Source organism: Camelus ferus, chromosome 32 (assembly GCF_009834535.1).
Source record: "Camelus ferus isolate YT-003-E chromosome 32, BCGSAC_Cfer_1.0, whole genome shotgun sequence".
In the NCBI taxonomy this organism is placed as follows: domain Eukaryota; kingdom Metazoa; phylum Chordata; class Mammalia; order Artiodactyla; family Camelidae; genus Camelus; species Camelus ferus.
Window position 1 is genome coordinate 22,266,279 of NC_045727.1, and position 11,741 is coordinate 22,278,019.

General features: G+C 51.7%; 1 long non-coding RNA gene across 5 annotated transcripts; it reads left to right on the forward strand.

Moving 5' to 3' along the window:
* Positions 1 to 647: 647 nt before the first annotated feature.
* On the forward strand, positions 648 to 9,562 carry LOC106729638. 5 transcript variants are annotated; one of them, XR_004316603.1, is made up of 5 exons: positions 648 to 2,024; positions 2,436 to 2,582; positions 2,858 to 3,022; positions 3,992 to 4,285; positions 8,781 to 9,562. It is a non-coding gene; the product is annotated as an uncharacterized LOC106729638 (long non-coding RNA). The 5 variants fall into 5 exon arrangements; XR_004316602.1 differs by having other exon boundaries at positions 648 to 920; positions 1,180 to 2,024; positions 2,436 to 3,022; XR_001366046.2 differs by having other exon boundaries at positions 2,413 to 3,022.
* The last annotated feature ends 2,179 nt before the right edge of the window (positions 9,563 to 11,741 follow it).

Below are 11,741 nucleotides of genomic sequence, written 5' to 3' on the forward strand. Positions count from 1 at the left end.
AGGTGAGCATCCTCCCCTGCTTTTCTAGAACATTCTCCGTTGTCGTGGACACCAGGGCTGGCCTGGCCCGGGTGGGTTCCCGGAGCTCCCCCTCCTCCTCGTCCTCCTCCTCGGCCTGGCCCGAGCTCGCTTCCGGAGTGGACCTCAGGAACACCCACAGCCAAACGGACAAGAGGACAGACAGGCCTCAGGAAGGAAGCAGGGGCACCCCACCAGCCCACCGCCTCCGCCCGCCGGGATCCAGGGCTTCTAAATAAACCGCGAGGTTATCCTGGGCTGACACCATCGTGCCCGGGACGCGGCACACAATGGGGGTCGATGGCATCGAAGCAAAATTCACCCTTTGCATTAGAAAGAGCAAGTAGCTCTTAGTAACCAATGTCAATACCGTATTTTCTTGCAAAAGTTGCCTGGATTTTTCGGAAGAAATCCTGACATTCTGGATGGGCCCCATTTCTTTTGGTGGTTACACCCTCTGCGATCAGAGAAATAAAAGTAAGCGCGGCCGCGCGGTCTCGTTCGCCCGGGCTTCGTGCCTTAATAGACTGCGGTGGACTTCAGACAATGCGAGGCTCTGCTCTCCGCTGACCTCCAGCCTGGGACAGGCCCCGCCCCCGCCCCCGGCATCCGGGGCCTGTTTCCAGGGGGAGAAAAGAGCAGCGCCCAGCGGAGGCCCCAGGGCCGCGCGGCCGGGCCTCCCGGGGGCTCTGCTGCGGGGCTGCCTCCCCGCGGGGCCCAGAGGCTCTGCCCGGCCCGGGGACCAGCCCGGCGGGGAGCGCGGAGCCCGCGCGGCTGAACAGGGCAGCCCCGGCCGTCCGTCGGGCCCGCCTGCTCTTTGAAGCCCGCAAGCCTCTCTCTCGTCACGGCGTCGCCCCTGCTGCTCACAAGAAAGGCGCCAGCGGGTCAGCCAGGGCGGAAGGGTGAGCAGCTCACGCCGGGATGGCCGTGTGAGCCCCGACGCCCCGCTCGCGGGGGTGGGAGGCGGCCGCCCGCAGCAGGGCGCCCGGGAGGGGCCGTCCTGGGGGCTGCTGACCGACTGACTTCAGGGTCAGCTGCACCCATGGGTGGACTTAGAACTGATAACTTCTCATGCTGAGCTCGCTGGCCCATGAAGAGCAGAGCCAGCCCCGAAATGCGTTGGCGATCACCCTCCTGCCACAGCTCCTGGCTTGTCTCCAGGAAGGTCTGCATCAGGAGGCGTGCCAGAGCCAGATGTCCCTTCACTGCTCACCCAGTGCTCCCTGCGCCCCGCCCACATGCTCCCTGGGGGCCGTGTGAGGCCCTGGGACCTGGGCCGCGCCCTCAGCTCCAGGACGGTGCCCCGCCTGCCGGCAGGAGTCTGCCTTCCCGGTGGTGCGTTCCAGCCCTGACTCTGCCCCCGACCAGGTGACTTTCTCCGAGCCCTAAAGGGGGGGGCCTTCATCCTCTGCCTTCTAAGACTGGGGTGCAAATTAAGGAGGGAATGCTGGCAACATGCTCGCTTTATGCCTGGCACAGAGTTGGATACTTATTAGCTATTATTTATTATTATTATTTATTATTATCATCGTTAATCGCTGGTATGGTTAAGACAGCATTTAAAGGTCATTTAGAGAGCAGGTTGTTAGAATTCAACAGAGTTGTTACAGGAACTCAGAAATCTTCTTGGAGAAACTCACCTACCAGCTGCCCCAAAAAGCAGATTTTAGATTACCCTCTAATTGGCTATCAAGAAACCGGGGATGACAGGTTGGGCTGGCGGGGCGTCCTGGGGACACAGATCCCTCCACACCTTTCCTGGTTCCCGGATTGCCTCGTCCTCCTGTTCGCTGGCTGCGCGGCCGGGAGAAGGATGAGCAGGTGAGGACAGGGTGGGAGAGAGGACGGGAGGAGTGAGCTGGACAGAGTGGGCAGGACCTGGGAAACCGAAAGCCATGATTTCTGATTCCAGGCTGCTTCCTCCTCTTCCAGACGAAACACAGAGGCAGGATCTTTTCAAACCCTTTCTGCGTTTGAGTTTTTAAAATCTCAGATGATGCACCGAAGTGAGTCACTGGTTCCAGGTTGGGACGGAAATGCCAATCTGCTCCTCCCCCACCCCCACCGGTGTATTTCCTTCTGGTCATTTGCCCAATTGTTAGACGTCTTAGCACCGAAAGCCGTGCGCTGTGTGCAGGAAACCTTTCCAGGCGGAAACTGCAGACCCATATGGTGATTCCAGTTTATGGGCAAAGGGACAAAAATGCCGTTAAAATTCTCAATATGATTTACTTAATATGAATCCTTAAAAACTTTCAGCTTAACTTTCTATCTTGGCTTCACTCTAAACAAGAATATCTGTGAAATAGCCACGTGGAGTTAAGTGCAAATGTTTTTCCTGTTAATGTTGTAAAGGCAGGAGTCTGTATGTAATAATATCTACCTGCATTCCAGCTAAGATCTCTGTGTGCCAACAGAGGGACATACCGGCACTTGGACAACACTGGAACAGTGGAAACTGCAGTGGCTTCCAGCCTGCAGACCTGGTGTGGCCCCTGCTAGCTGTGTGACCCTGAGGCGGTGGCTGAACCTCTCTGGGCCTCAGTTTCCTCATTTCTCAAACGGTGTGGTAATGAGGGTGAAATTGAAAGGGTCATCGCTGGCACTGAGAAGTCCTTCTAAATGGCTTGCTGAAGTCTGACTGTGGATGCATGTGGTCCAGGAAGAGGAAAAGGGGAGGAGAGAGTTAGCAATAGCCATCACTGAGAATGTGTTTCAGTGTTCACCCCAGTCCCGCTTGTCTGTTCTCACGACTTGCTTTATACATGTTCATTACCTTATCAGTAACCCTCTATGGTTTTCATTTTTATGATTCCCATCTACACCTGGGCAAAAGCAGACTCAGGAAAGAAGCTGCCTTGACCAGGGTGGTACAGCTGGAAGGTGGCAGAGCCGGGACCCGGAAGAAGCCCTGATCCCAAAGCCTGGGCTCTTCTCTGCAGCTCTGTATCCTCTGTCTGTCAGGGCAGCGCCGGCCCCGGCCCCGGAGAGCAGCCCCCTCCAGGTGAAGCAGGAGATGAGCTGTGTGCAGGGGCCCAGGTCCAGAAGACGGGGTCTGGGTGGGGATGGCAGGGATGGGATGCGGAGAGGGAAGAGCGGACACTTCTGGGTCACGGGCTGCACACGCATCACTGAGCTGAGCATCGCCCACATTTACCGACCACTTGACTTCTGTGCTCCATGTGGGGGCCCGGCCACTGCCCCCACTTTGCAGACGAAGAAACAGAGGCCCAGAGAGGTCACGAAACGTACTTGCAGTCATACAGTCAGTGAGTGGCAGAGTCGAGCTTTCAGCCCCCGCATTCTGCCTTTAAGCCTTTCATTTATATATATATATATATATATATATATATATATATATATATATATAGTGTATGTTCTCTAAATCTATGAACATATATGATACATAAATATGTAAATATGAAATACATAAATATATAAAATATAAATGTAAAATATATAAATACAAAGTAAATATATACACATAGAGAGAGAATCCATAAACCATCACAGCTTTAAAGGTGGAAAATTTGGTGATTTTCACTCTATTCTCAGAACTGTCCGGCCATCACCACCATGTCTCATGTTAGACCATTGCCATCACCCCAGAAGGGAAGGTCCCACCCCTCAACGGTCCCTCCCCAATGCTGGCCCCGGCAACCGCTAACTGATCTCTGTCTCCATGGATTTGCCCATCCTTAAACCTTTGTCCAGGTTCTCCAAGCTCATCCACGGTGTGGCGGGCGCGTGCTCCACCCCTCTTTAGGGCTGAGCCGTGCTCCGTTGCATGCCTTGTGCATAGATCGTCGGTGGAGGGACATTTGGGGCTGTTTCTACCTTTGAGCCAGTGGGAATGGGGCTGCCTTGCTGCTCGAGTACCCATTTCTGGGCGGACGTGTGGTTTCCTGTCTGTGGGGCACATCTAGGAGAGGAACTGCTGGGTCACGTGGGGCCACTCTTTTTAACCTTTGAGGACCTGCAAGGCTGTTTCTGCAGCGAGGGCCCTCCGTCTCCTCACCATGGGTCTGCGCGGATCTGACAGCTACTGCAAAAAAGGCATCAGAGTTGTCCTGAGAGCCTGGGGCCCGAGTGGACCACTGGGCCACCAGACTCATCCTTTCTGGACTAGAGCCCTTCTTCCTCACACGGGTGATGAGCAGCTCCTGATTGTTCCGCTCTCAGTGACGGTTCTACAATCTCCAGGCTACAGAGAGCCCCCAACCCGAGGTCATGCTGCTCCACGGGGCCTGCGGGCAGCTGGTCACTGGTAAGTGCCAGGGCATGAAGACGTGTCCTGTGCCCCAGTTGGGACAACTCTGCAGGGCCATCCCAGCCTCAGGGCCCCCGAAGGGTAGGGAGGGCTCCCAGTGACCGTGCAGCCACTCAGCCTCTGCCTCTGCCCAGCCTTCTGCCCTCCTCCCCGTACCTGCCGTCCTGCTCACCTGCTGCTGTGTGATGAACTGTCACCAAGTCCAGACTCATTCTGCTTGTCACACGACAGGCCAACACATCGGGAGATGAGGTTTTGGGGCAAGGAATGAGACTTTATTCAGAAAGCCAGCAGACCGAGAAGATGGGGGACTAGTGTCCCAAAGAACCATCTTCCCTAAGTCAGAATTCAGGCTCCTTTTATACTAAAAAAGGGAGGGGGTGTGGCTGGTTGTTGCAGGTCCTTGGTGTCGGAATCCTTTGTTCTTGCATCTGTCCCCGTAGGTCAGGTCACGATGTTCCTGCAAACCTCCAACAAGACACATGTGACTCTCTGTCCTGCAGCTTTTTATCTCTCCATGACTGGAGAAGTGTCCTACCCTTGAAGGTCAGAGCCTCGAGAAGGGGCTGTCCTGTGTGTTTCAGGCTCTGGGCAACATTCTTTTACAAAAGGTGTAGAACCAGCCTGCCTCAGTCCAGGAGACCGAGCCCGGCGTTGGAGCTAAAGGAACAGATCTCATATAGAGTTAGATGTGTTCTTCTTTATTACAGAATTGCCCCAACATTTAGCAGCTTAAAACAACAATAGTCATTTTATGATATGTCCGGGAGTTCTGGACAGGCAGGCCAGTCCCCCTTCCCGTGCAGTAGGTGGCGGAGAACTTAAGGACCAGTCTAGTTGTACTAAACACCGCTGAGGGCACCTCAGGCCTTGCAGGGTTTGGCTCCCTAAACCCAGGCCCTGGTAAGTGTGTGTCCACTAAACTGAGTGGTGAAACTTCCTGGCCTCTTCAAACTCAGAAACAGAATCAGCTTGACCCGCAGAGCGCCTGTTTCTACGACATTTACTCTCTAGAAACATTTGCATCCTTTAGACTCTTCATAATGCGCTTTCCATGTGTGTAAAATGGACATAATAATAAGGCCTCCCACAGAGCATCACACAAGTCAGCTCAGACAGCACAACGCGGCTGTGTCCAGCCAGCGCCTGGGATGGAACAAATCCACAGTGGATCTTCTGTTCCTCTTTCCAACGCTGCGTCTATCACTAAGAGTTCATTTTTATAAAAATCCCCACATTTTGAAATTTTGGAAAAATCCAAGACTTTGTGCACCCAATAGAAAAATGGTCCCCGCTCAGGTTAATTTCAGCTCCCTTGGTCGGCCTCATCCCCTAAAGAGAGCTGACTGCTTGTGGTCCACTTTCCATGGAACTGTTGATAGGATGGAATAAGATCGCAAGTGCAAAGATCCTGGGGTAGGGTGTGACTCCCAGTAATGGCTGAATAAATCTCAGTCCTCGTATCAATAATTACAGCTCTCCATTTTCCTCCCCCTTCAGCTTCCCCTGGCTCGGCACTGCCGGGATCCACCGGGTATCTCTCATCTCCAAAAGTTCACAACTGCTTGGAAACGGAAAACTTGCAGGGCCTGAAGCCGAGAGAAAACACACGTGGTTAACTGCCCATTAATCTCTGTCAGTCTGTAGCTGCAGACATCAGACACCGGGAGGCAGAAACAAAGAGTCACAGGACTATTTTCCCTTAAGCACATGTTTCATATTAGAGATCTGGTGACTAATAAAAGCGCTCTGCAGAGGGAGGAAAGGAGACAAGTGTGGTACAGTTGGTGGGTTGCCCGTATAATGTGGAACTGCTGAAATGTAACGGGGAAGGAAAAATCTGACTCCGCAGTAGATCTGTTCCTTTGGCTCTGACCCTGGGCTCTGTCTCCTGGGCTGAGGCAGGCTGGTTCTGCGCCTTCTGTAAAAGAACGTTGCCCAGAGCCTGAAACACACAGGACAGCCCCTTCTCAAGGCTCTGACCTTTAAGGACGAAACACTTTCCCATTCATCTAGAGATAAAAAGTTGCAGAACAGAGAATAACATGTGTTTTGCTGCAGGTTTACAGGGACACCACGACCTGACCTACGTGGACAGCTGCAAGGACAAAGGATTCTGCCACCAAGAAGTCTACAACCACCAACCACACCCCCTCCCCTTTTTAGTATAAAAAGAGCCTGGATTCTGACTTGGGGAAGATGGCTCTTCGGGACATGAGTCCCCCATCTTCTCGGTCTGCTGGCTTTCTGAATACAGTCACCATCTCTTGCCCTAACACCTCATCTCCCGAATTTTGGCCTGTCCTGCAGGGAGCAGAACCGTTGGACATGGTGACGTGTGTGTCTAATCTATGTGTATAAATGTGCTCTGTCTCCTTTGTGAGAGTAGTTATATAAGTGCCCACGTCTGTACATCTTGTCTCTACTTGAATACATGCACACACCTTCTGCTTTCCCTCCTCAGACGGTAGCACTCCGCTCATGCAGTTCTGTGTTTTACTTCATTCACTTAACCATACATCCTGGAGATCAGTCCTTACCCCTTGAAATGCCTGCACCGTATTGCACTGTGTGGACGGGCCCTCCCTTATGTTGTCACGTGGCTGGCCACGTAGGCTGCCTCCAGTCTTTGGCTATGATACATATGCCACGTGGATGTCACGTGGGCAAGCCTTCCTAAGTCCGAGTCCTATTTCAGGGTCAAATAGTATGTGCGTTTCAAAATCAGATACTAGCTGTCCTCCCTGTAGGTTGCCCCCTTCAGGTACACATCCATCGGTGACGTGTGAGAGCAGGTGAGGTTTGTAAGCAGCTGCCCAGGAGATTCTGGTGCGCAGGAACGTGTGAGAGCTGTGATGCTTGGGGCAAGGTGCTGCTATCAGCTTCTGAAAGCCGCGGCCAAGGAAAGGCAGAGGGAGGGCGCTGCTTTGCAGGTGGATGTTGAAGGAAGAGGGGTCATGGACCAGCCCAGCTGAGCAGGGAGGGCTGGCTCTGTGATGTCACGTATGAGCTGAGAAGAGCGATTCTGCTTGCTGTCCTAGGACCGGGGCTTCGCTGTGGGGGTGTGGTGGGGGTGCCCAGGGATTGGTCCGCCTGTCGGGACATCCCTCCCTTTCAGCTGAGCGTCCAGGACTGTGGTCCCCTTTCCACGCCTGGGTTGTTCCAGCCACCGTCATCTCCACTAGAACAATGGCAAGGATTCAACTCCCCGAGCAGGTTTTTTTAATGCCACGGTTGGTTACGTCCTGGGGAGAAGTGGCTGCAACTCTGTTGTCCTGCTAAAAATTATGTTTCTTATTTTCAAATGAAATGCTGTGCTGTCTGGACTTGGCTTCAAAATAACCCACAGGGTAGATGGAGTGAGCGAGGGTAAAGATAGTACCAGATTGGCCCTGAACTGACGCTCACTGACGCTGTCCAATACGTACACAGGGATTCATTACATTTTTCTTTATATATATATATATATTTCAAATTTCCTGTAAGAAAATTTCCAGTAAATGTTCCTGGCCAAGATACAGAGATGGCTAAACGCGCTCTGGTTCCTTCCAGCCTAGTCTATGAAGACATTTGAGTGACAGCTGCAAATGTAAAGGGCCCAGGTTAAAACAGAGTTGAAAGCCACTTTTCCGTGCCGTGGGTCCCCCCCAATTTCCAGAATCCTCCCCCTCTTTCATCTCCTAAAGACAAAAGTTCATCAGAAACTCTCCTGACAGCACCTAGATCTCTTGAATGGGCTAGAAAAATATTTCAAGGTCTCAGAGCAATTTAATGCCCTATGAAAGTAAAATAAATTGTGTACAAATAATTCGATAAGCTCGGGGAAGTAGGGGGGAAAAAACATTAAGCATGTCACAGCTGGCACCTCCAGGCAGTTTATCAAAGCAAGTTTCATAATTTAACAAAATCATCTTGGCATCGCGCACAAAAGCCCGCCTGTTTGATCCTTTAATAACACTGCTTAGCACTTTCTGGGGAGCTGGCTTCCAGCGCCCGGGCTGTTTCCAAGCATTAGCTAATCAATCATCAAAAGATACTTTCCACGCAGGCAGGCAGGACTCGGAAGGCTCTCTTGATCCCCACGGATGTGGCAATGGAAGTTAAGAGGCTTTTCCAAGGTCACAGAGGGGGCAACTAATGAGTCTCGGGTTTCGTCAGTGCTCCCGACAGCGCCCCTGCTGCCCTGGTCCCCTGGCCCGGGCAGCGCGCGGCCCCGCGCTCAGGCCCCCGGGCACTGGCGGGCAGCCTTCTGCAGCTTGGGGCTGGGGTCTCGGTCCGGAGCCTTCACCTGGGATGCCTCCGTGCTTATCGCGACGCACTGGTGGCATCCCCGGGAGCTCTCCTGCCGGCGTCGGGCAGTGGCCTGCGTGTACTTTCTTTTCTGGAGAACAGAAATGCGTGCTTTTGATCAAATATCAAGGAGCCCTAGCCCTGATTTTTGTCCAGCAGTTCACATTTGGGGGACTATATATAGATTTTTTTTTAATTATAGGAGGAATATGTGCACAGATTGAAGGAGCCAATGTCTCAGAAGGGCTCCAACATAAAAGAGAAATGGCACATACGATGTGGCAGACCGTCCCCCTCCCGCCCCGCCCCTGGGAGAGGGGCTGCGCTTGGAGGCTCACTTCGGAGGAGAGGGTGGAAGGGACAGGCAGTGCCTTGACGGGGAGGCGCCGCGGGAGTCACGGCTGCCGCCCCCAGGGCACCACGCGGGTGGGTGTCCGGGGTCCCTGAGGTGATGTGAAGGGGAGGGCGTGCCACCTCTGTGGCAAACTCCCCCGCACCCAGTCTCACCGTGAGAAAAACCATCCGGCAACGCAGACGGGGGGCGCCTCTAACACACCTGACCAGCACGCCTCCCACTGTCAGCAGAGGTCCCGGGAAAGGAGGAAGGGCTGGACAAGAAGTGTGTGAGGGGACCCGAGGGCTGCAGGCAGTGTGGGGCGGGGCCGATGGATGCTGGGACCAGAGGGACGTCAGTGGGAACACAGGCGAGATCCAGGGAGACCGCGGAGCGCCGATGATCGTACCTTCCTGGAGCTTTGGGTGAGGAGACAGGACAGCACTGGGGGGAGTGGAACTGGGTGAGGGACATCCAGGAACTCTCTGCACTACCCACCCCCCCCTTTTTTTTTCTCCACAAAATGAAGACACTTCAATTTTTAGAGCAATTTTAGGCTCATAGCCTCTGTGTACCATCTTTACAAATTTTCTGTAAATCAAAAATGTTCCAAATAAAAAGTTTATTTACGAAGAAACAAAAGGTTAAAATCTTCTCTCATCGTGTCTTCTGTCTCCATTGACAGAGGTAATCACTGTCAACAATTTCTGAAATACTGGTCCAGAATTCTGTGATCCATATACTTAAAAAAATTTTTTTAACCAAGACTGGGTCCTATCAGTCAGAAACCTGCTTTGGTTTCTTGCCTTCTTCATTTAATTTACGTCTGGGCGATAATTTTGTGGCACAATAGAGCTGGACTTCATTCTTTTCAAGTAACAGACTGTCCTCTTGCCAGTGTGTTCCAGTAATTCACTAAGCCAGATTCCAATGGGTAGACCAGCTGTTTTTGTTTTTCTTTTTTTGTTTGTTTTTGTTTTTTTACTATTGTAACAAGACAGCAGAAGAAGTGTCTCAGAAAAAGTCAATAAACACAACGGGGAAGAAAAAGGCTTAGCATTATTAATAATTTTAAAAGTCTAAACCACAACGGTGCTGACATACTATTTCTAATCTATGGGATGGGCAAAGATGGAAAAGTTTGGCTGTAGCCAGCGCTGGGGAAGGTGTGGGGAAACAAGCTCTTGTATTCCCACTGGGAGAGTCGGAACGGGTGGGAGCACTTCAGGAGTGATGTTGACAACACCCGCCCAAAGCTCGTCACCAGTGGGGGATGCAGTTAGCCAGGGGGAGCTGGGGTCTGGAGCCCAGGGGAACTTCTGGGAAGCTGGCAAAATTCTCCTTTCTGAGCGTGGTGTTGGTGACAAAGCTGTGTTCACTTTGAGAAAATTCCTCGAGTAACACATTTCATGATTTCAACACTTCCCTGTATGTTACACTTTAATAAAAAGTTAAGATTTCAGCAGATCGCCTGCCCTACCTTCACAAGAGGTGCATAGGATGAAAAGACGGGGGGGGGGGGTGCTTAGTGATTGTCCTCTCCCTGGATTACATATCTGGTACCCACAGAAATAGTATAGATAGACAGGTAGGAAGGTAGGTAGGCAGGTAGATAGATAGATAGATAGATAGATAGATAGATAGATAGATAGATAGATAGATTGGATGGATGGATGGATGGATAGGTAGGTAGGAAGGTAGATAGATAGATAGACAGATAGATAGATAGAATCTTCAAAAAATCTGCTACTAAGTTTAGTGATTTCTTATTAATATAATATTATACCTTTTTATTTAAAAAAATCAAACAGAATCATCCCTTGACCTGAATTTCTGCCAGTGGGCTAATCTGATAATGTAGACAACACACTAATTGAGGTTTTTTGTTTCCTAACTGCAAAGATTTAAGAAAAAAAATTCTTGGAGTGTACATAGCGTAAGCAATTGGAGGTTGGGTTGGGAAAAGGGGGAGTGAGACGGAAGTTGACGTAGTTACTGGGCTACGCTTAATAACTCCACAACTTTCATCAGAGTCGGTTAACTGGCCTTTTACTTGGGGAATATCCACGGTGAAATCAAACTCTGCCACATTCGCCAAAACCAGACTCAGGATCTGGGGAAAACAGATAAATGGGCTTCTGGGGGATGCTTGTAGCCAGTGCCTGGTGTTGAGGTGGGCAATGGGCTGCTGTAAGAATAAGAAGCAAAGGCTACCTCTCCCCTCGCAGTACAAGCCCAGGGTCGTGCTTGGGCACCGAGGAAACACACTGAGACGGACGCTCTGCCCCAGAGGGGACGTCAGCAGAGTGGGATTGGAAACCCGTACCCACGAGTGTTCTCATAAGGCCCCCAGGCAGTTCCCAGGACGGCACCTGCGAACCCCGGTCCCAAAGTTACACAAGATACGCATCCTAGTGAGCGAAAGGCGCTGCCCTCCTCCTCCGCGCAGACGTCACCCGCCTCCCGCCGCCCCTCCCTCCCTCCAGTCAAGACCAGCCTTTCTTCCGGCTGCTCTTTGATAAAGCAAAGTCCCCTCTGATTTCCCCATAGTTTTCTAGCTTCTGTGTGCGACACGAGCCTTTTACATTATTAATATAAGTTTTGAATTCAGTTACTTTGCTCCGGAGTATGAAAGCTTCTCTTTGGGGGACTTTGAAACTTGCAAGATGCAAACTTTCCATTAAGGCACTTAGAGGCAAGCAGGACGGTCGTCTTCCTTTGAGCATCGGGAGTTCTTAAAAATCAGGACCGCCCACGGAACCAGCAATCATATTTGCACTAAAAGAAAAGCACCAGAGATGACGGCTCAAAGAGCTCTGTTAGTGTGCG